Consider the following 23247-nt stretch of genomic DNA (forward strand, 5'->3'; position numbering starts at 1 on the left):
AACTTTGTGATAACCGAGCTCCTGAGGTTATCAAGGAAATTAATTTTACCGAGCTCAGACGGTTATCAAGGAAACCAACTATCATCGAGTCACAAGGTTCCATCGAGTGTTTCCTTTGATCACCGAGCCACAGTTCAGATAGAAGTATTCACCGAGTGACATCTCTTCTACCGAGTCTCCAGTGGTTACCGAGTTTAGAACTACTCGAAGTGTTTAGTATGGACCGTGCCTTCACTTCTATCGAGTGCATGATGATGCCGAGTAACGCAGTGGACGCCGAGTATCAGAAGGACACCGAGTCAGTTCAGTGAACCCGAGTTTTTTTTTTTTTTTTACCTTGGGCCGACTTTGTATAGAGATTTGCACTTGTTGTTTTGGGTGACCTTGCATGTATGGTTTATTTGGATGGTATATATATGTAATGTATTGTATCATTCAGATGTAAGGAAGTAAGTAAAAAAGGGGAGAAAGCAAGTAAGAAGAAAAGTGGAGTAATGAAAATGCGAAAGTGTGAAAGAAATACATGCGTGCGAAAGTATGTGTGCTGAGTTGTGAAGGTATTCAGCAAGGTCGAGTTTTGGAGCAAAAAAGTTTTATCTATCACATCAAGGTGAATCAGAGCATAGCGGATCTTATCAGCAATCAGTTGCAATCAGATCCACTATTTCATTCTAACAGGTGAATCAGTTTTTGTAAATCCTTTAACAAGGTAGACTTAACAGTCTTTTGTAAATCTCCTAACAGAGTGCATACTTTATTATATGTTTGTAAATCCTTTAACAAGCTGGATCTAGCAATCCTTTGTGCTCCTAATAGGGTAGATCACCAGAAGTGGTCATTGTAAGCCTTAACCAGCTAACTTCATACTGCAGTAACGAAGCTTTGTGGGTTTCATCCCCACCCCAGTTTTACTTTCTATTTGGAAGGTTTCTGGGTCACCAAATCTGTGTGTTCAAGTGTTGCAAATGATTTTGTTTCATGCTTACAGTAGGTTACTTGGATGAATGGTGAATATATCAGTATGCAGTTTTATTGTTTGAAATTTTAAGAGTTACTGATTCACCCCTCCCCTCTCAGTAACTTGTCACATCTTGAATATTTCCAACATAAAATTAGTCAAACTTCTAGCTTAGGGAATATTATTGAGTCAATCATGGATGAGACTCACTATAAGTATCCTTGTCTCTTTGTTATTAAAAAAAAGAGGTTTATGATATTTTTATTCTAGACTCTCTTAGAGATCATTATGTCAAAGGAATTGTTGTGGCCCTAGTTTTTTCAAAGCTTATGGAGCTTGAACTAATATTTATGTGGTGATAAGTTTCATCAAAAGGAAATGGTATATTAAGGGTCAAGTTGAAGTCACAACTATGACTTGATGATTCATCTCCTTTGAAAAGGATTTATTGAATGTGTTGTGTGGAGGACTGTAGATGATGGGAAAAGTGGCTTTAGCCCTATAGAAATGGTCAACAAGTATGGATATGAATAAATCTTTCTTCCTTTCTATTCCATTTTGGATTATACTTTGAGGTCTTCCATTGGAATCTTTGAATAAAGATGTTTTAAAGTGCTTGGCTAGTTCATTTAGTGAAATTCTATTGATTGATAGAATGACTACAACAAGAACAAGGTTTATTTTGGTAAGAATCTATATGAACATTTAGAATGATGAAAATATTCCTTAAATAAAATTTCTTTACTCAAAACTAAGAAAATGGGCTCATGAAGTGGATTATGAATCCCTTCCTTTCTCATTCTTCTATTGTAAAAAGGTAGGTAACTAGAAAGTAAATACAATATCGCAGATGGGAAAAAAATGGCCATCCAAGGAGCATGCCAAGATAATAAAATATGATGATCATCACGTGGAACATAAGAGGACTAAATAGTCCTAATCATAAGCAAGATATTTTGAGAAATTTGGTGCAAGATCATAAAACTAATATAGTGATGATTCGAGAAACCAAAATGCTAAAAGAGAAGATGGAAAAAATTTTAAAAATTAAAAAAATGTTAAGGAAGGTAGTGATTTAGATGGGGCCTCAGGAGGTACAACCATCTTCTAGAACTTTAATAAAATTGAAGATAATCCTATCTTTATTGATGAAAACATAGTTTCTATCATGTTCCTTCACATTAGGGATAGATTTGAGTGGATATCTACTAACATTTATGATCCCAATTCAAAGAATAGTATAAAATGTTTTTGGAAAAAAAGTGAGAATGCTCAATCTATGTTTCCCCTTGATAAATGGTTGGTTATGGGGCATTTCAACACTTCATTGAAGGATTTTGAGAAATATGGAGGAAATACTCATCATATTTATAGTAGGTTGGATCTTATTGACTTTATTAACTATAATGCTCTTCTTGATTTGAATATTCAAGGATCTTAGTTTTGTTGGTCTAATAGGAGAGTTGGAAAAGATAAAATTAAGGTTAGGATTGATATAGATATCCTCTCTTTGGATTGGATGTCTTCTTATTCTTGTAATATTTCACCATTCCCTTGTTGGAAGTTTATCAGTAAAGTGAGATACTAATTGGGGGTAGGGGGTGTTGAATTTGGATCACAAAAACTTTTATCTTTTAAAGAAAATAACAAATCAACTACATTCACCATTGATCCATCTCATATCTAGATCATGAACAATATAACCTTAAACTTGAAATATTTGAATATATCTATTTGTCACATAAATAAGAATTAATATAAACTCATAACACAAAATGTTTGGTTACCCAGAAACCCTACAAGGTGAAGGTAAGACTAGGTGGGGATGATACCCATAAATCTTCACTACTGCAGTAACAAAGTTCTCCCATTAGGGCTACAATTGTGATCACTTATGATGATCTACCCTATGAGGGGTCTTCCCTATTAGGATCTTATAATAGTATTAGGTCTACCTTCATTAAAGGATTTAAAGCTTACAATGAAGTAAGCACTCTATTAGGAGATTTAATTAGGCCTCTTAGAACCACTATGTTAAGAGATTTACACCAATCCACTTGCTAGAATGTATCATAACTTGATCCTTCAGTTTGAACTTACAATATTGATTATTGATCTTCTCTTTCTACTCTCTGATCTAATCTCCTATCTGATATATCTCTTCTCTACTCTTCATTGCTCCTCTTAGTCACTACACTATGTTTCTTCAAAACTTTTCTTGAAACATCCAAAAAATAATCCCTTTACATACACTTTCACACTACATTGATAGCCATCTCTAGATTTTTCTATAACATAATCAATGATCTAGATGGTTCAATTTTTTCCTCTTGATTTGATTGGCTAACTTTCCCTAGTGATCCATGCTAAAATGTGTAAAAAAAAGTCTACAATTATTAAATATCATCTTCATGCTGGCCAAAAATGGTTTACCTCATTTTTTTGACATTCCAAAAAAAATTGTTCAAATAGTGTTACTCAACACTTATACTTCTTGATGCTCAGTCATAACTATTTTTCTTGGTGATGCTTGACCTTTATCTACTGAGATCCTTCTATATGACTCAACACATACTCACTCTACTTTATTTGGAATTCACTATACACTAGATAAATCATCTTTCAAAGGAATACTTAGTGACCATAGACTTGTTTGGCTTCTATTGAGCTTAATATATACACAATTATCTACAAGTCTAACAAATACATAAATCAGCCTATAGAGTGACTTGGTTGTGGTGATAACTAACTGAATTTTCCTTCTAAATGACAAAGTGTTTGATGCAAATAGACAACAAAACTAAAGAGATCAAAAATCTCTCCCTTTGACATTAGTAGAAAAAATACTTTTTCATGATTACATCATTATAATACAATACAAAAATGATAGTACTCACCCTATGTCTATGAATCGGTCCATATAGGACTATACAAGTTTTACAACATACTCATATATGTATTACATATATTAAATGACTTAATTTTTCTGATGTATCTTTTTTATATCTTTGATCCATCTATTCTCTGAATCACCTTCTTTATATCATTTTCCTAAATCTTCTTCTTTCAAATCTTCTTCTTACCTCCTTATTTTTGGCACTCATGTTTACTGGTAGGGTTGAGAGGATATAATCAAACGATACTTGTTAATAAATGGCTTGTGAAATTGTATGATCATGGCTAGGGCATGATCCCATGTAGTTCTAACTAATTCAGAAACTTGAATCTTGATCCCCATCTTGGAAACTAAGTCAATGAGGTTATCAATAGTAGAAAGATTATGATCTATTTGTACCAACTCATGTTGTATCACCTCCAAATGATCTATTTTAGTCCCCATCTAACTATCTAATGTATATAGCTCAACTAACCTCCCTTGTGAAAATAATAATCTATTGTAATACATTGAAATCAATCCAACAGATTGAGAAATAGTATTCCCTCAAGATTTTAAGTCTTTTTCAATCTTTTAAATATTGGCTTGAAATTCATTTGTGAATCTGAGCACATCACAAAGAGTATTGTACAGATCTTGGATTTTCTTCACAATTTCTTCTAGGTTTTGTACATGTGTCGACAATTCAACCTTTCTTAATGAAATTATAGTAGAGAACTTTTGAAGTACCTTCTTTTCAAACTTCTTTTCTGACTGGGCCATTATCTTTTCATTGGTCTCTATATCCTTTGTATTTAACTTTTAAACTATTTCTACTAGTTTATAAATGATAGGGGCTTGTTCATCAATATAATGAATATCAAATGGATCAAGAAAAATATCCTTGATGGCATGCAATACTTGCATCTATTATTTCTCTCTCTTCATTTCTTCTTTCTTCTTCCTTCTTGCCAAAATATCCTACAACATAATAGTTTTCTCAAATGAAATAGTCTTTAAACCCTATTGAGGTAGTTCAATAACTTCTTCCAAGGTAGCAAATTTACCTAGGGAACTCACCTTTTTCTTCTTTCCTTTACTCTTTTGGGGTGTTTTGTTGCTTGACACAACTAAGGCTAGAGTGTGTGAAGGGGTTTCATTAGTAGATCTACCTTGTTCATTAGTACTAGAGGTAGAAACAACAGTACTTGGCAAGCTTTGTGGTTGAGGAACTTGAACCTATAGTTGTTGGGAGTTGAGTGTGAGATCCCATACTTAGGTTTACCTATGATAGAACATCTTTATTCTCTTCCTTCTCCTTCTCTTATACCCCAATCACCTTATTTCCCTCTAATAGAGGTCTTGAGACTTGTGGTCCTTGTTGACCTGTGGTAGATTGATCTACCTTTGAGTTCTTCTCTTTGTCTTTGTTTTTCTTATTTTCCTCTTGTACTTGAGTGGATTCTTTTCCTTTCTCTATCTCCTTAATACCTATTACTATATTGGGCTATGATAATTATTGGAGTTGCTAATTTTTTTGCATTTGTGCATTAAAATAAACAACTTGAACTAGTGTCTCACCTATCTTAGGATAGTCCTTTTTTTGCTGCAAGACTAGAACATTAGGTGTGGGTAAATGGATAGGGGATATATTACCCTAATCTTAATAGATAGAAAAACTTTTTTTTTCTTCATTAGTATGAACATCTTCTATTGCTACATTGTCTATCTTACTCTCTTCGACCTTCTATCAAATAGCTTCTTCAAGTGTATCTAGGTCATTATACAAATCGTGTTGATTGTCTAGTTCAACTTCTCCAACACCCTTTCTATTATGTTTGTTTCTTTTTCAATGGCCACATAAAAAATACTCTTCCACATTAATCCACTTTCATTTACAACATCCTCAATCTTATGTTGCAAAACCAAAAATTCTTTATACTTTGGAACAAATCTATTCCTATATTTCTCCAAAAAAAATTGCAATCTACATATTAGTTAATTTTAAGCATTATGTTTGCAAGTACACCTTCCCTAATCTACCTTTCAGTCTTAATTGCATGTTTCCATTTGGCATCAATCCTATTATACAACTTATTAGGAATAGTATTACCTATCTCTATAGGTGTAGTTTTAAACTTAGTGATCATATCTAGCATGGATTCCTCTACATTGGTCTTATCTGTGACAATTAGTATTCCAAACTTTATAAACTTAAAAGTAGATAAGCCAATAGAATTCCCAATGTTGCCACATATCTAGTCAACTGATTTAGGATTTTTTGTGTAAAACTACTCGATAGTGACTTAGTTCATCTAATTTTGTCTTTTCAACATCTTCCTCATCATCTTCCTTTTTTGAGGTTAACTCATAGTTGCTAACAATTTCCTCTTTGCACCACTTGTGCCACTTGAACCATAACTTGGTCTTGTGATCTTAACAACTCCTTTTCTTTAAGGTAGCTTGGAAATTATTGTTGTAGTAGCTCTAGTCCTTGGTATGACTAGTGTAGGAGGAGAGATGGGTTTAGGTATAACCTTCTTCATAGATTTATTCAACTTAGGTTCAATAAATATAACTTTCTTTGCCTTCTTATCCTATGGTGAAACAAGTGCTAGGGTTTTACCCTTCTTCTCTGCACTCTCATCCTCTTCCTCTACATCATCATTATCATCCTCATTCTCTCTATCTTCACCAAGACCTTGTGTTATCATTAGTGGTCCTTCACCTTCAATTTGTGTGCTTGGTTTTTCTTCTAGGTCTTTTATCATATTCTTCCTCTTTCTATTTGATGAGGAAATCTTAACATCAATTGTTATCCTAGCCTTTTCTTCCTCATATTTCCCAAGGGCTCATCCTTTGTATCAATTTCCTTGGAAAGAAATGAAGTGATTGTTGCACTCACATCATCAATATTAATTTAATAAGAAATTTTTTTAAGCTAGGCTACCCTCAACTTAACTTCTTGAACATATGTGTTATTAGCATCCTCTAGAAAATATAGATCATTGTAATACTTCTCTACCAAGGACTTAGGAATCCTTGTCCTTTTCCTCATCTTCTAGTTTTGTACTAAGGACTTAGGAATCCTTTTACCTTTCCTCATCTTCTTCTTGACCTTATCAAAGTACCCATCCAAAATATTTTCAAAACTATCTACCAAATTTTTAATATATTCACTTAGTTATCTAGTAACAGTTTTCCCTTGCCCCCAAACAACATTTTCAATAGTATGAAAGTAGTTTTTGACATAAAATAAGATACACATTATCAAAGATCCAAACTTACACATAGAATTTTTTTATTTCCTAACTGATATAAGATTCTTTGCTAATTGTAACCATTGTCTCTTAGCAAGATCATACTCATGATCTTTCTTTAAAATTTTCTAGGCTTGGTCTATAACCATACATGACACACTATTTTGTTGGCTTGACTAGTAGAACTTGTGTGCTATCACATGTATAGAAAAGTCTATCAATAGATCTATGATGTTTGATATTGACATGCAATGACCATTCCAATTGGCCTTAGTGTTTGTCTCAATAGCATTTTTTTTTGATAGCTCATGGTCTTTTTTTCTCTCAAATTTTGGATACCTTACGATTGCATGTATGATTTTCTTTGTGATTTTCATTGGTCCATTTTCCAATCATAACTACATATTTTCAATTCAACTCAAAACTACTTTTATTCATTCCACTTTGAACTTTCCTTTAAAAATCCAATGTAAGTGTTAAGCCTTTCTTCTCGATAATCTTAAATTCATCATTCAAAACTACTTCATCATGCATTTTATGATATACCATACTGATCTCATAAACTCCAACTTCACCAATTTTACACATATCATAACATTACTAACCTCTTTTCCCTAATTCTTTTTGGTGAATCTTGATCTAGATGCCATATCTACATTTAGGATTGAAATTTTCTTTTTGAGTAACTCAATAGTTCTATCAATCAACATTCAATCATGCTTCACCAACAAATTTACTCAAAATCACCTTTAGGATCACTTTAGAACTTGCTCAAATTTCTTAATTTGTCGAAAGCCAAATGCAAGGTGTGAAAAATGTATTCAATTTTCTACTATATACCTTCATTCATTAGAATAAGGAAACTCATTAATTTTATGTACTTTGTTAGGTGGCATCCAACTGTCTTATCAACTTGGTCATTACTTCACCCTTTGTCAACTTTGTTTCCACTACACAATTCAATTAGTACTATCTTCCTTCAACTTAGCTAACACATCAACTTGGTTGTTGAAGGAACTTGGTCTATATTACAAAGTTTAGTGAATACATACAATATTACTGATGTTCAACACCAATAGTGTATTTGATTTCATTGCTCAATTCTTTCTGCAAATCTATTCTAATGCATCTTATCTTATGAAAATATAAAATTTTGGCACATTTTATGTTAGGAACTAATGTATGATATAGATTTAAATATAAAATTCCTTATATACATTTCTTGATCAGTTTGAGATAGTATGATCACCTTCTCCATTGGATTGGGTGATCTCGGCTTCACTTGTTCCACTACTTCCAGCAGCTATTTTCTTCTTCTAGGTTTGACTCATCTCATTCCATTTTTGTTCTATATAAAATTTTCCTTTTCCTTTGATGTGCTCATTTCTTGGTGTTGGTGCTTGGCTCTGGCAGTTCTTGCTCACATGTCCAATCTTGTGACAACTCAAACAAACTAAGATTACATTCAACCATTTCTTATCATTGTCTCTGAAATGTGTCCTAATGCAATTTTTTAAAATTTGACCATATTCTCCATATTTTTAACAACTATACCATGTGTTGTAATGACAATTGTAGAAGTTCCCTTTCTTTGGTGTATTTTCTTGTCTTTTGGGTGTCTAGTTAGATTTTTCCTTTTGTTTGAATTCTTGTGGTCTATGTCCATACTTTTGATAGATGTAGCAATATCCCTCAAATCTAGGTGCAATTAGTATATTGCAATTGAAATAGTTACCAATAAACTTGGGCTTAGGTTTTTTTTTTTTTTTCCCAGATGTTTATTGTATGTCTAGGTTTTCCACAATGATAGCATGTAGGTTGGTTCTTTTTCTTTGCATTTATTTTATCTCCACTCTTGGATTATTCTCCTTCTTTAGTGGATGAAGAGTGCTTGATATGTCCTAATCCAAAGGTGTCACTACATGACCTTGGTGATCTCATCTACTCTTTAAAGTCTCTTATAGATTCACTAGGTTTGTTCATCATATCCTTTAGTTCCTTCTCAAATCTGAACACATTCCTTAGTTGATCACTTTGTGATCTTAGATTTACAATCTATATGTCCTTTCTATTTAGCTATTGATTTCTAAGTAGCAATTGATTCATCATGTTTAGAAGATTTTTTCTAAGTTTCTACACAATGGATGTTCTTTCCTCAAGTCTAGTAGCCATTTTTCTTTTTTCTTTTTCTACCATGTCTTTGTCTTCTTCAACTTACTTTTTTATCTAGGCACTTCACATAGCCTTACTAATTGATTTCATGTTCTCTCTTTATCCTCTGAATTCTTCATTCATAATGTTGTTCCTTTCTAATAAATATGTTATAGTTGCATTACTTTTACTAGAATTTCCATTGTCAACAATTCCTTTAGTGTCCACTTCTTGATAAAGTGTATCATTTTTCCAGATAACCATCTCTTTCCTTTTCTTTAAGCATTTCTTCAATTCCTCTCTTGCTTCTTCAAGTTAATGCAGGATGATCTTGATGTCAAGCATCTAATTTTCAACGATCTTCCCTAATTTGTAAGCCTCTATTTCCAAGATATCAACTCTCAAGTGGTTAAACTTCTTCTACAAAACTCTAATACCAATTGTTGGAAGTTTGTTGGCAAAGTGAGATACTAAAAAGGGGGGAGGGGGTGAATCAAGATCACTAAAACTTTTATCCTTTAAAGAAAATAATAAATTAATTTCATTCACCACTAATCCATCTCATATCTAGATCATGAATAATATAACCCTAAACTTGAAAAGCTGAAATAGATCTAACTATTCATCACATCAATAAACATAAATGTAAACTCATAACACAAAAGATTTGGCTACCCAAAAACCTTCCAAGGTGATAGTAAACTAGGGTGGGGATGACACCCACAAATATTCACTACATTAGTTAAAAAGTATGCCTATTAGGGCTAAAAAATTGATCACTTTTGATGATCTACTTATGAGGGGTCTTTCCTATTAGGAGCTTACAAGACTATTAGATCTTGTTAAAAATAGATAACACTTGGGGGAGTGAATCAATATTCTACAAACTTTTACCCATAACTAAATTTGTTACATACTTTATAACATGTATATGAAAGTAAAAAAATAATGCTCAATAGATAGGGAACTTATATCACCATTATCTGTTAACTTAGGAAACCTTGGCCAAGGGAAAACCCCAATGGGGATGATACCCACAAGATGATTCACTAAGAAATAGGATCCTATTAAGGATATTTATCCTATTAGTAGTCTATAAAATACATATAGTGTCTCAAGTCCCTGTTAGGAGGCTAGGCCTTGTTAGAAGCCTAAACCCTGTTAGGAGTTGGTAGAACAAATACAATGTATGCAAGATGAGCCCACTGTCGTAACATGTAATTATACAATTTAGTTCTTGACAAGATAGGTATGTATAGAATACTTTCCTTACTACTCTAAATCACACTTCATTTGATCAAACATCAAATATTGCATCACATAAGGCTTGCATAATTGTTTGCATCACAATTACAACATCTCACAACTTCTTCATAATTGCGCAATATAAGATCTTTACTTATATCTTGCAAATTTACAAAACTCTACTCAATCAACCTTCATGTGCTCACACATTTGACATAATATAAAATAATGTCCGTAAAGTCATCTCATCTTACCTTAGTAATTATTGTGTAACCAAAATAATTACCTAAGCTATACAGGTTTGTTTACTGATATGCTTTGTGTTGCTCTATTAAATACTTGCACTGGTATTTTAATAATAACTTGTGTTGTAGTATCCATACACATTTGTGCACTTAACCACATCATCATAATAGTGTCACAAATATTTCCTTAACTATTCATAAGCTAACTCTCAATGAGTCATCTATACTTTTAATAAATGTTCTTTGAACTGCTGTAAATTGTCTAACACTTAGACAATTTTCTATCTCTAAATGCATAAATGAAATGTTGATTACATGTTTCCATAAATGATAACCATCAAGACATCTATCCGACCATATTTCCAATAATATCCTCCTTTGGCATTGATGGAAACATTTGGGAAAATTGGCTAAGTGCCAAAATGATATCATACATATCAAAAATAAAGTAACTAAAAATTTTCCTTCAAAACATAACAATTTTATTCATGTTTTTATGGATAATAAAATTCCTTATCAGTTCTTTACATTGATACAAACATAAGATCCCCCTTACATATACATTTACATCTATACAATTTTCTCTACATAATACTTTCCCTTTGAGATCAATGAAAAAGGTGTCAAAACTTGTTGCCTGTTGATGATTAACTCATCATTCTAGATATACAATATAAAAAATAAATCTTCAACCTAGTTATGTCCTTCTTCTAGTTGTCTTCGACTATATCTGATATATTGACAAGTGTAGAAAGTGCATAAGATGTCACTTCAACTATGATCAAGTTAGTATAGGCAAATTTGTCATAGGATGTCTTTGCTACAAGATATTCCTCCAGTTGCCTTTGTAAAATGACAAATTTTGGTATCAAATATATTCTAAGAATAGAGAATCTTCTTAATGCCTTATCCATGTCAAACTCAATATCTCTAAAAATGTTGTGAATCTTCTCAATTTCAATTTTAGAATATTAAATTCTAACCTCTAGTTGTTGTAATCTAGTAGTGAGTAACTAAAGCTCACTCATATGGCCTTCGATATTTGCATCAAAATATAATAAGTAATTGTAAGACTTTTCACACTATCCATACTTATATACATCTAAGGTTTTCATATCATTCCTAGCATTTGTGCATATTGTGTCAAACAATAATGCATCATGCTTTGTCTATGCTTGCATTGTTGCTACTTCAGCTAAAGTTGTGAATTCCTCAAAGGCCTTTGCCAACACTTTATAGATTTGGTTTTCTCAAAAAAATTTCTCAAAGTGCTTATTAGCTCTTTCTAATCTTCATCATTAGATGGAATAGGTATTGTTTCTAATATACTAGGTATTGATACTACTAAAGGTACAATAGCCTTTCTCTTCTTTTCCTCTTCTTTCTTCCTCTTCTCTTCTTCTTCTTTCTTCTTTTGTTCTTCCTCTTCTTTATTCTCCTTCTCTTCTACTTCTTTCTTCTTCTTCTCTTCTACTCTATTTTCCTCCTCTTCTTTTTCTTTTCTCTTCTTATCCTCTTTGTCTTTCTTCTTATTTTGTTCATCTTCTCTTCTTTTCTTTTCCTCTGTATATTTTCTTTTCATTTCATCTACTTCATTTTTCCTCTTATCTTGTTCTTTCTTCATCCTCTTATCTTCTTCCTCATCATCTAAGCTGGTATAAGTAGTGATATTGCTGATATTGCCAATAATATTTGCTCCATATCCTATAAAAGGATTCTCCTTTGCATCCATAGTTATATGTGTACTATCCACTTGCATGGATTTAGTACTCATAATAATGTGACATGGTGAAAGTTCCTATTGCATCCCTTCTACTTCTTCCTCATCATTGGAAGGTGTATCTGCATGTATATATATTGGACTATTATCCTTAGACTATGCACTCACCTTAGGTACCAAGGAAATATATTTTACTATAGTTTCCTTTTTCTCTTTCATAACTTCCATAGTTTTCTCCCATTAGCATAATTGTTCTTCTTCTTTTTTCGTTAGTAAGGGCTTAATACCCTTCAAAAGTCTATTTGACTCTTCTTTTGATCCAACATCACATAACTTATTTATTGATGTGATCCTCATGTTTAGATCTTCTTCTAATACCCTTTTCTTCCTATTAACCAACCTATTGTATAGGCCTTCAAGAATCTTATTTTGTATACTTTCAGACCTCTTATTTTTGAAAATCATATTTCTTATGATGGCATTCTCTAACTTCCTCCTATTCATATTATTATACATGATATACAATTTGTTTAACTAAAAAAAATTATCATAATTTATAATGTACATATTTAGACTTTCTACCTTTGGTTTCCATGCTTTCTTGCATGTTGTTGTCCTTGCTTCCTGTGCATCTTGTTCAATAGGTTTATCTTCAACATCATCCTCTAAACTATTAGAACTACTTATATGCACACTCTTTCTTCTCTTTCTAGGTCGAATAGAAATCTAGTTGACCCTTTTTTTGATTGAGGTGTAGGTTATTTCTTGACCTTCACCAATCTACTAGGATTCCTCTACACAGTAGGTACTTCAACCTATGGTTGTCTCCTTGTCTTTTCAAAACTTGCTCTTACTAGTTCCACTTGTGCAACTATTTCATAAGGTGCATTAGGAGCTTGTGCACAAGATTGTTCCACTATCACTCCCTTTGAAGATCCTACTACTCCAATAGGTGTTGCAACCAACACTTCAATCTTCCCACTAGCCTTCATCTCCAACATAATTTCTTTTAGCTCATTGAATTCTTTCCTTGACATACCAAATTCCTTCAAGATGGAATCTATCTCCTTTTCTACCTTTTCTACCTTTTTCTTGCTCTCTTTTCTATGAAGTTTATATTTGATTATCCTTAATCTCTAATTATAGGTTCCCCATCTAGGACACTTTGTATCCTACTCAGGTTCAAGTATGATCTATGCATACCCTTCTATCAACTTTGCACTCATCTCATAGCCCATAGGATCAATGAATTTCACTCTGGGAGTGACTACTTCCATGCAATTATTTTTAGTCTCCACCATGAAGCATAAATCATCCTTATATTTTTCCACCATAGAAGGAGGTATCCTATACCTTAGTTTCATCTCTAATTGGAAACTCTTCATCAGTCTATCAATGACATTATCTCTAACATTCTTAGGATTGGATCTATAGCATTCCGTAACCAACTTCATTCCACCCTCACTACTATACCAATTAATCAATCTAGGAAAGTTCCTTGTAGCATAAAAGAATATATGAGTCAATAGGGACTCAAGTCTAAATACAACACTCTTCATTTTCTTGATCTTTGCAATGTTTTCCAATAGTTGTAATCTAATAATGTCACACAAATTCACTTTTCTTCCTTTAACAATTATCACATATGTCGCATTTAGAAATATTGCTAGTACAGAGTTAACCCTTGATCCATGTTGAACAGTAATAGTAAAAATGCATAGGGATAACTCATAACACCATATTTTTTTAACTAGGGAAACCCTAGCCAAGGGAAAACCCCAATGGGGATGATACCCACTAGATAATATACTAATATATAAGATCCTTGTTAGAGGATGGACCCTATTAGGAGTCAATGAGAAAATTCAATACAATGAGTCCTTGTTAGGAGGCTTTGAATCCTTGTTAGGAGATTCGAACCCTGTTAGGAGTTGTGGCACAGTAGATGTAAGATGAGCCCACTACCCAAACATGCATTTCTAATTACAAGAAGAACTCACTGCCCAAACAAGTAATCAAACTTCTAGAGTATAGGTAATAAAACTTCTTCCTTGATTAATCTTTGATCTTTAGCTTGATCTCAAATCACAAAATAGCTTTCAAAAAACTTCACATATATCGCTCTTACAAAAGATCACATACAATTGCTCAACATCACAATTAGCACATATGGTCACCATTTCTCATTGCAAGTTTCCCTTAGCATAAATACCATGCCTTTATTCAAATTGATGCCAAGTTAGCTCAGACCATAATGCATTTTTCAACTTAAAGTAAACATCTAGGATGTTGGCCTTAATTGGACAAGTAATTATTTTGTAAGCAAAATAATCCTTTCCTTCAATTCCACTATCCTGTTCCACTAAAACAAGATTATCTTTGTTCTGTACATTTTATACTAACTTTTGAGGTTATAAAAATCATCACCAACATGTATGCTATCTCCATCTAATTTTTCTAGTCATAATATGATATTAGCAACAAGTTATAAACAAAATAATACACTATTGTATACTAAATTCCATACTTAAACAATTTTCTAATTAGCAAACACTAAGTATCTTTATTTTAGAGGTTTCCTATAAGTAGGTACATCATGTGTATCCAATTGCCAACAATATCCCCCTTTGGCATTGATGGTAACAAAATAGGGAAAATTGGCTAAGTGACAAAACTTAACAAAAAAATAATACAGTAACATTATTACAACTTGTTCATTTTACATATGCTCCCCCTTACAATATGTTTTACAATCCTTTTTACCTATTGTATCTCTACCCTTAAATATACTTCTCCTCTTAACATTTTTAACAATTTTCATGTGTACTTCTCCCCCTTTAACATCAATGAAAAAGGTCAAAATGTCAAAATCTATCCAAAAAATTGTCAAAATGTTGTCCTTCTACCTTAAGCTGGTAGAATATTCATGCAATCATCAAAGTTTTTCTTAAGAATATCCATACCTTTATTCCATGTCTCCTTGGTGGATTTAGTAGATTTGAGAATTACACATAAAGCATATGATGCAATCTCAACTACATTAAGATCTGAATCAAAAAGTTAGAATAAGTGTCCTTAGCCTTAACACATTCTTCCAAATATTTCACAAAAAAAGATACTTTTAGAACAATAGACTCTCTAAAATCCAATATCCTCTAAAAAAATTGTTCCTTTCAAAGTTTTAGTTTCCTGATATCATTGTGAATATTGGCCACTTTTCCTTCAAAATCATCAACTTTACAAGATGGATGCTGAATTTGGCTAGATAGAGCCTTTATCTCACTCATCTTACCTCCAATCTAAATGACAATGTCTTTAGTCAATTTATAAGATAAAGTACACTTAATCTAAAATATATTACCATCCTGTTGACATTTCTAAAGTTCCTTGATACAAGTATCAAGAATTATCAAATCATTCTTAATATTTTGGCAATTGGTGATAAACAAGTTAGCATGATGTGAAATTTGTGCCTTTTCTTTTGCAACATTCAATAAGTTAGTAAATTCTTCATCAAATGACTTTAGTACTACATATGCCCTCTATTCTAGATCCACTTCTATATGCTATAATGCAAGAGTATTGTGTAGTCTGTTAGTAACCTCTATGAAGGTCTTTTGTAGGCTCTTTATTATTCTATTCATCTAAATAAGCTTTGATAGGGATGAGATCAAATTAGTTTGATCATCATCATCATTTTCTAAGTTGGCAAGTGAAAGTAGAGTAGATGAACTAGAAGGTGTAGTGTCATCCTCCCTTTGCTTCTTGGCTGACTCTTTTACTCTTCTATCTTCTTCTTCTTTCTTTTCTTTTTCTTTTCTTTCATTTTCTTTCTTCTCTTCCTCTATTTTATGTCTTGTTTCTTCTTCTGTTATTCTTTTCTTTTCCCCCTCTTCCTTTCTTTTCTTCTCATACTCAAGTAACTTTTGCTTGGCCTCTTCTACTTTCTTCTTCTCTTCTTCAAGTAGCCTCTTTTCTTCTTCAATTAGTCTCAGTTTGTCTTCAATATCCTTAGTATAAGGTTAATTAATTTTGGAACCTTTGAATAGATTAACATCATCAATTTTAGTGGTAACATTGATTTGATTCATCTACATAGTGTCACCACTCACTAAAACTTCCAAAGTTCTAGGTACTAGTGGAGATAATGTCTTAGATTTTGTCAACATCTAGTTTATAGCTACTATAGTCTCACTTCTTAATTTTTGTTTCTCACCACCATAAACATAAATGGTCTTACTTTATTTCTCAAGTAAGCTATGAGATTATTCAATAATCTCTTAATCTCTTCTTTATCATCAGTCTTAAAAATAGTTCTAAGCATAGACTTCCAAAGTCCTAAATATTCTTATCTTGTAATTTCCTTCTTCTCAATAAATCTATCATAGGCTTTTTGGTTTACTATTCTCTCAATATCTTTCAATTTTGGATCATTAGCTAAAATGTATCTCATAGTATAGATATCAATTTGATCCTTCTCAAAATTGTTATACAAATCATAAAATTTGTTCATCTAAACAAAGTTACCTTCAATAGCAATAGTTGAGTTAATATTTTCTATCTTTTGCTTCCAAGGTTGCCAAGCTTTTCTTGCCAGTTGCTTTGATGTTATCACCTTCTATTCTTGCTTGACTTCAAGTTCTTCTTCTTCTTCATCATAGGATTGGACAATTGTCAAAAATGTGTTTTGCCTCTTGCCTAGTCCAATGGCCTATTAATTGACCCTTTTTGTCTTTTTGGTCATTGCTTCCACTAATCTCTGAAATTTTCTCTTTGGCTCACTAGGTTACACATCTGACACTATTGCATATAGAATGCTCCATTTTGAAGATGTCTTTGCAAAAAATACTGACAAAGGTTGCACATTTAATATTCCTTATTTCATGGTTTTTCTAACTATGTTAGACTCACTCTTAGTCATATCAACTTCTGATAAAGCTTTCTTCATAATAGATTATAGCTTCTTGTGAGATGCCTTCTCCAATGTTGCCTGATGAGCTGACTAGGTAATCTCATCATAGGTTCTGAATCTATATACTACTTTATCCTTCTCTAATTTCAACAACAGATCAATATAAGAAACTATTATATCATCATTCAATTCATAACCCAAGTGATCAAGAAATGTTTTTTGAGGTTCTATTGCATGAATATAAGTATACTCTATATTAACCATAATATAAATGTCTTCTTTAAATCTGTCTACAATTGTAGGTGCAATTCTAAATCTTTGTCTCATCTCATTCTAAAATGTCTTCATTATCAAGTTCCCACTATCTAATATCTTGTCTACAAGATGTCTTCCACATACTTGTGTAATCTTCTTCATTGTACATATATCACTACTCATTATATCTATGATTAATAAATGTGGAAATCTTTTAAGTACATGAAAGAATATGTGATTGATTGGAGACTAAAATATAAACACACTATCTTAGTCATCTTGATCTTTTCTAGGTTCTCAAGTAATTGCATTCTCAGAATCTCACTAAGGTCTACTTGTTCCTTCTCTACACATATCTTATATGTTTCATAGATGAATTTGTCCGATAATTCATTAATCTTTGAGCTTGCACATACAAAGTAAGCAATAATTATACTTAGGAATCTTACATCATCTTCCATAATGGTGCTAATCACCATATCCTTTCCATTATACACTACTTTGGTATAACTTTTGACTTTCTTCTTGACCATTTTCTCGCCTATAGATACACTACCTTGTTTACTAAGACTAGTTACCTAATTAATAAGGTCAATATAAATATCAATTACACTATCTCGCATCCATAGTTTTCTATCATGTATCCTACTTAATATAATTTGCGTCCAATTCATAGTAGAAATGATATTTGAATAACTCTAGTTCCTTCAAATGTTGAAATCTAGGCTTCACAATCATGTCATGATTGAAAACTAATTACATATCCTTGTTCATGTATTCACTCCCAATAGATTCAAATTTATTATTAAGATAACTTTTTCCATCTTCCAAATATACTACATTGTTTGAAGTTATGAATAACACTGAGTTATTGTTTCCTTCAGTAGGTTTTACGAAAATAACCTTCAACTTAGGTTTGTCCTTATTCTCAACATTGTGCACTATTGACATATCCATGACTCTATCAAATATAAACTTTTATTGAAAAAATTTGTGGAAAAGCAGTAAAATACCTTTTTTGAAAATAGGGTTTGCTTCAAAAACACCTTGACAAGTCGCTTTTGAGTGCTCTTCACTTTGTATGTATTCGCAATGAAGTGAAAATCAATTATGTACCCCATTTATTCCATCAACTTGAACTTGCATTAATTGCATACTTTGTAAGCACAAAAAAGCTATCAATTACATTCTACAATCAAATAACTACTTAAGATCATCTATCTAATCTTCAAATGCCACCTAAGGTTTACTATAGCCTCCCTTCATCATGAAAATGTTCCTCAAGACTTTGCTTCATGAAATTCTCTACAAAAACATAGTTTCCATTTTTTGCTATAGAGTTAACCTTTTCTATAATACTAGTGACTCTTAATTCCTTCATAACTTTTTTAGACAAGCTATAAATTACAAGTGAGCTTAGGTACTATCTAAACTTAAATAGATACACAATTTCCCAACTTTTTTACCTCTAATTCAATCTCTAAATGAAGTTTTCAAATTCTAGTGTTGTAGGCAAGCTTAATTCAACTTAATTGAATAAAACTCAACAACTAACTTTGATCTTCCTATCTCATCATCATCTAGCTTTTCTTTTGAGATATCTACTCCTTTTACAAATTCCTTATTGAGTTCATCTTGAAATTCACTAAATACATTTCTTTGTTCCTCATTGTCTTTATTAGTTCTAGGGTTCCTTCTATCATTTCTAACATTATTTCCATCATTCCCTCTATTCCCAAAGTTTCTTGCATTATTCCTTCTATCTCCAAAGTTTCTGTCTATTTTGCAATGCTTCATTATATGTCTAAAGTTGTTGCATAATTGATATACTAGTGCTCTACTTCTATGATTCTATTGATGATCAGGTGCATGATAATTTTGAGAAATGTGTCCAAAGTTGTTACACTTATAACACACAATCTATCTTCTATCTTCATAAGTTTTTATTTCTCTCCATGTCCTTTCATTAGATCTTCTTCTATCTGCAAGGTTAGTATTTCTAAACATTCCACTATTTCTTCTATCATTATCATACTTAGGTTTCCTACAATCAATTGCTTTATGACCCATACCATGACAATTATGACAATAAAAGTCCTTAACATGATTAAATGACCTATTTGTACAATCTCTTTTATGACCTATATCATCACATGAAAAACACTTACCTTTAAATTCATATCTACTTTCCTTAGGAGATTCTACTTGCTTTGGCTTATCCAAAATTTCAACTTCCTTGTCTTGTCCAACTTCTTTAGATTTATCAGAAGATTAACTAGATCCAATCTTATCATCAAATTTATATTTTCCTTTTAGATCTAATCTAATCTTAGGTTTTTTCACAGACATGTTAATTAGATAACCAAGACTAGTCTTATCATAAGTACATCTTTGTATTGATATTGAATCATCAAGCTTTTCTTTTCTAGAATAAAGCTTCTCAAGATGCTTCTTGCATTGAGTTAATTCACCTTTCACAATAGTGTTGTACTCATGAATTTCTTCATGATCTTCTTTCAATGTTTCAAATTCAGATGTTTTCTTTGCCAAACTTGCTCTAAGATCTGCATTCTCAATCTTCAAATCAGATTCAACTTTGCTAGGATCATTTATCAAATTCAAATTCATATTTATAATCTTCAATTCATGCTTCAAGATCTTTTAGTCTATCTTTAGATTTGAATAGTCATTATCACTAGCTCCAAATTTAGTAGATTCAGGCTTGGATTTGAGATGTTCAATCTTTTCCTTCAATTGTCCAATGTATACTTTGGAGTCTTCATATTTGTCTTTTAGCTTATCTCTTTCTTTAATAAGGAGATCAATTTGTTCAAGAGCCTCTTCAACGTTCTTCATCAACTATTCCATATCCATTGGGATCTTACTCAAGCTGTTAAGCCTCTTCAAAGTAACTACACTCTAATACCAATTGTTAGAAATAGGGATTACTGGGGTGGTGGGGGTAAATCAATAATATACAAACTTTAGTCACCAACTAGATATTATTTCTTACTTTAAACCATGCATAGTAAAGAAATAAATTAATTTTGAATAGTGATAGTAATAATGCACAGAGATAACTCATAACACCATATTTTGTTAACTAGGGAAACCCTGGCCAAGGGAAACCCCATTGGAGATGATACCCACTAGATAATATATTGAAATATAAGTTCCTTGTTAGAAAATGGACCCTATTAGGAGTCAACGAGAAAATTTAGTATAATGAGTCCTTGTTAGGAGACACTAAATCCCTATTAGGAGATTCTCACCCTGCTAGGAGTTGTAGTACAGTAGATGCAAGACGAGCCCACTGCCCAAACATGAATTTCCAATTACAAGAAGAGCTCATTTCCCAAATAAGTAATTTGAATTCTAGAGTATAGGTACTAAAAATTCTTCCTTGACTGATCTCTAATCTTTAGCTCAATCTCAGATCACAAAATAGCTTTCAAAAAACTTTTCATATATCGCTCTTACAAAATTTTGCATACAATTTCTCAACATCACAATTAGCATAAATGGTCATCACTTATCATCACAAGTTGTCTTTAGCATAAATACCATGCCTTTACACAAACTATTGCTAGGTCAGCTAAGACCATAATACTTTTTTCAACTTAGAGTAAACATCTAGGATGTCGACCCTAATTGGACAAGTAATTAGTTTGTAAACAATATAATCCTTTTCTTCAATTTCACTATCATATTTCACTAAAACATTAGTACCTCTATTCTATATAATCTATACTAACTTGCAAGATTATACACATCATCGCCAACATGTATATTATCTCCATCTAACTTTGCTAGTCATCATATGACATCAACAACAAGTTATAAACAAAAAAATGCACTATTGTATACCAAATTCCATACTTAGACAATTTTCTGATTACCAAACTCTAAGTATCTTTATTTTTGAGGTTTCATGTAAGCATGTACATCATGTCTTGCCATAAATGACAACAATTGCATATCTCCTTTAGCCAATTTTCATCAAACTTGTAACCCAATATCTTTGTTAACAAATTAACTCATTTATTCTAAATAGGTTCAACCTTCATATTTCTTTCGACAAACTTCATTTTCATGTTTGTTTCAAACATTTTCCTTACATTCTTCTCATCAACAAGATTATAGCCTTCATTTCTTAATCCTATGACCTTGTAAACCAGGTTATTTTCAATGATAACCGATGCATCACCTAACCAAAACATATCATCATGTAGCCTACTCAATATGATTTGGGTCCATTCATGATTTGTCAAATTCTGTATAAAAAATATACTTCACCAAATTCAACTCCTCCAAGTGTGTATACTTAGATTTTAGGGGTAATTAATTATTACATGTATCAACTAAATCTCTAAGAATTTCATCATCACTAATGCTCTCAATCTTCAAGTCTATATAACTTCTGATATCTTCTACTTGCAACACATTTTTTGGAACTTTCAAAAATGCACCTAATGGATCATCCAATAAAGAAACAAATGGGTGTTTCTTTAACTCATAACTCATTCTATCACTAACATCGTACACTCTCTAACTAGCCATTTCTCTATAATCTATAAATATTGGAGTAAATTGGATTCAATATTCCATAAAATACATCAAATTTTCAATTTGGGGCTTCTACAACTTTCAACTTCTCAAACTTTACTTTGCACTTCAATTCACTATCAAATCTCTCTTCAATTCACTCAAGACACTTTGCATGAACAAATGGTACACACAATCTTGCTTTTGATCTTTAAATCATCTCAAATTAAAATATGCATTAAATGAGCATCTACCACAAATTTCAAATATTGTCTCTTTTTACTAGTGACCTTGTTTTCACAATTTCCACTTACTGTGATCATATCAAGACTTGCACAATCGACCATAGCTTCCTCTCTATGTCTTCTACCTGCTATTAGTTGCATAACTTCCAATTCTCTTTCTAGAATTAGTTTTGACCAATTGATGCTCTGCTATTGCTAGAGTTGCTTAATTTACATAGGATGAGCCACAAACAATCTATTACTTCAACTTTCCATTAGGTGCATCAAAGTACTATTCTTCCAATACTTATGTGAACTCTCTAGATTACAAACTTTAAAAAATTCTTCCTTGAGCTCATCAACATGTTCCTTAAATACTTCTTTTTGACTATTATCACTTCCATTCTCATTCCTTCTATTATTTCTATTGTTGTTCCTTTTGTGATTAGGATTCCTGTTAAGGTTCCTTCTATCCATTGTACAGAAATTTGTTATGTTTTCAAAGTTATTACATAACTGTCATAAAAGTGCATTCCTCCTTTTATTGGTTCCATTCTAACTTTTAGGTGCTCTACAATTTCTTGTGATATATCCAATATTGTTACATTTGTAACAAACAAAATGCTTCCTTTCACCATCAGGTTTTTCTTCATCATTAGATCTACTCTAAGATGTACCTCTGCCATTACCTACAGGGCTAGTATTCCTAAACATTCTACTATTCTCATAATTATCATCAAATTTAGGTTTCTTACAATCTACTTCTTTATGTCCATAACCATGACAATTATAACAATAGAAGTTTGCAATGGATTTAAAAGACTCACCTGTGCAATCTCTCTTCATATGTGGGTATG

This window comes from Cupressus sempervirens, chromosome 8, assembly GCF_028749045.1.
Source record: "Cupressus sempervirens isolate cs-2001-9-10 chromosome 8, ASM2874904v1, whole genome shotgun sequence".
Taxonomy (NCBI): Eukaryota; Viridiplantae; Streptophyta; class Pinopsida; order Cupressales; family Cupressaceae; genus Cupressus; species Cupressus sempervirens.